Source organism: Trichosurus vulpecula, chromosome 7 (genome assembly GCF_011100635.1).
Source record: "Trichosurus vulpecula isolate mTriVul1 chromosome 7, mTriVul1.pri, whole genome shotgun sequence".
NCBI lineage: Eukaryota > Metazoa > Chordata > Mammalia > Diprotodontia > Phalangeridae > Trichosurus > Trichosurus vulpecula.
This window is the reverse complement of record NC_050579.1, coordinates 65226580-65229490: the sequence shown is the minus strand read 5'-3', so window position 1 is coordinate 65229490 and position 2911 is coordinate 65226580. Positions and strand designations below refer to the sequence as shown.

General features: G+C 43.3%; 1 pseudogene; it reads right to left on the bottom strand.

Moving 5' to 3' along the window:
* Positions 1 to 1241: 1241 nt before the first annotated feature.
* Positions 1242 to 2086, bottom strand: LOC118858714 (annotated as a pseudogene).
* Positions 2087 to 2911: the final 825 nt, after the last annotated feature.

Sequence of the window (2911 nt, the reverse complement as noted above, 5' to 3'; positions counted from 1 at the left end):
CCAAGAGTAACATAAGGTATATATGAAAGACTAATTACAAGGGATTCAATAAGGGCAGACTTCATCTTTTATATGGGGAAATGTAAAATGTATGTCTAAGATTGTTATTAGTAATTGGGGATTTCATAGGGAAGATCAGGGTAGACCTGAGCATGATATGACTTCAAAGAATAAAAGTGTTCAGGAACAGCTAAAGAGTAATTATCTCACATAACTGAGTTGCAAGAGGAAGAACTGATACAGGAGAATTAGATGGGGGAGGAGGACTGTTAGTTCTGGAAACCTACTTTCACTCAGAATGGGTTCAAGAGGGAACAATACATATACATCCAGAGGAGTATAAACTCTTCTAAATTTAGTAAGAAAGAAAATGCTAAGGGGATAGGGAGGGGAAAGAGGATAAGGGAGGTATCTGTAGAGGGGAGAGTGAGGGAATAGATTAAAGGGGGATATAGAAGTTTAGATTAATGGGAATGGGAAGATAAGAGAGGGATCCTTGGCAGTGTAAGGGAAGGATCTTTAGAGGGGAGAGTGAGGGATCAGATCAAAGGGGCTTATAAAAGGGTGTTTAGATTTATGAGAATGGGAGGATAACTGACCATTGGAGTGGAAGTAGGTTAAGTAATTGGAGGGCAAGGTAGTGGGTAGAAGTAAAGTAGGAGTCAGGAGGAATAGGAAATAAGAGATATGCACAAACATAAAAACAAAGATTAGGAGTAGAATCTGTTAGGGAAAGTATATGTTTATGTATGTATGAATGTGCATATATGTATACATGTATATATCCATATCTATATATAAATATATCCACTCTTAATTGTAGCCTCTGGAGAAGGGTGGGGAGGAAGGGAGAAAAAAGAACAAAGAACAAAGTATACAGCAGAGAACAAAAGAAAACTTACAAAGAAGCAAGGAAAAGATGGGAAGCTCTCAACACAATGCATGGTATTTATTATATAGGCTTTCTTGAAATGGAAATGGAAATGGAAATTATTGCTATAGATTTTGAATTGTCTCTTATGTCCTTCTGTACACATGACTTTTTTTTTTTTTTTAGGGGTCCAAGCGTTTTATTTCTCGTCGTTCTGTGGTGGTGTACAAAAACCGGCAGAGGAAGGAAACAAATGGTCAGGGAACATAATTTATGCCTGGCAGTATTTTCTCCGTGATGGCTTCTAGATAAAATTCTCTTGGTAGGGCGGGCTCTGGAGGTCCTGCACGGCCCCCGGCCTCAGGCCTCCCTACTGACACTTGACAAACCCTTTCAGATCTTCCGGAAAGTTGATGTACTCCTGGTGCTCTAGGGCTGTGCTGAGCTGGATCAGTTCGTCTGCAAACGTGTTGTCCACCCCTCAGTCAGCCAGGAAGTCCATCAAGTGGTCGTACAGGGCCCAGTATAGCGAATCCGTGTTGAGTGTGTAATTTGTATCCTTCCAGTCGGATTCAGTAGCGGGCTGAAAGCTGATTTCCTGGATGGAGAAGATATCACACTCATCCTCTTCTTCTTGTTCAACCTCATCCTCTGGATAGTGGCAGTCTAGCCTTCTCGGTATCGTCCTTCACAATTTCCACCACAAAGTTCCGGCTTGATGTAAGTTCAGGCTCTTGCTGTTCTTGGGTTTTCTGTCACTCTGGTGGCTCGTCATCAAATGTCGGTGGGATACTGTTGTTAATATTGAATGACTGTGATCCTCTCAACAGCTAATCTCGGGACTAACTTGGCTTCTGTCCCTTGCACACCCAGTTCCCAATCCTCAGACATCTTGGGGAGGGATTTGTGTTTCTGGATTTTCCTCCCCTCTTTAATTTCAACTGTCAAGAATTGAGCAAAGGCCTTGTCCCCCTCGGTGTGGAGTCCCCCGCACGTGCATGAGCATAGACCGGGCGCGCTCCGAAGCAGCTACAGGAGACGAGGGCGCGCGGGCTCCGGCCCGCTGGCGATTCCTCCTCCCAGGAAGCCTCCGAAGGCGCGGGTGGCGGCGGCCACGGCGGGGCGCAGTGTCGGGAGGGCGGCAGGGCGCAATGCCTGGGCTGCAGGGCGCAGCAGTAGGGGCAGCAGCAACGCTGCCATGACCTAGACACGCGGATGGGGGTGGAAGCGACAGCGGAGAGCAGAAGGAGAGCAGAGAGCGCAGAGCACGCCGGGATATCCCCAGGCCGGAAGGGCACAAGATTGGCCCGCCCCGGAAGTTTCTGCCCTTTTTTCTTTCATATTAAAGTTTTAATATTTAAGTTTATAATGTTTCTTTTTCCTTTATTATACACTTAAGTTTTAGTATTTAATAAAAAAAATTTCACCAAAAAAAGAAAATCAAGTTCTCAGAACCAAGGCTGACATATTAAAGAACAGTTCACATGAAAGGGACCTAGTGGTCTATAAACTTAATCTGTCAAGAGTATGATATGCCAACCCCCCCAAAAAAAGGCTATACCATCTTATATTTCATTAATAGAAACCCAAAAGAACAAACAGTATAATCTTTCTGAACTCTACCCTGTTTTAACTACAGCTGGCTTTGAGTTCCACTCTGGACAATACACTTTAGGAAGGGCATTGACAAGCCATGAGGTATCCTATGGAAAGACACTTAGAATGATGAGACTTGAAATCATTCCATATAAGAGTCAGTTGAAGGAGGCTGAAATGTTTATCCTGTAACAAGAAACAATTCAGGATGGACTATGATAGTTATCTTAAAATATTTGGAAGACAGTCATGAAGAACAATAATTATATTACTTTTGCTTGATTCAGGAGGTCAAAACAAGGACTGATGTCTCTGTTTTTTAGTATGCCGTCCAGATTTGCCATAGCTTTCCTACCAAGAAGCAAACATCTTTTAATTTCACAGCTCCGGTTTCTGTCTGCAGTGATCTTTGAGCCCTAGAATGTAAAATCTAACACTGGTTGC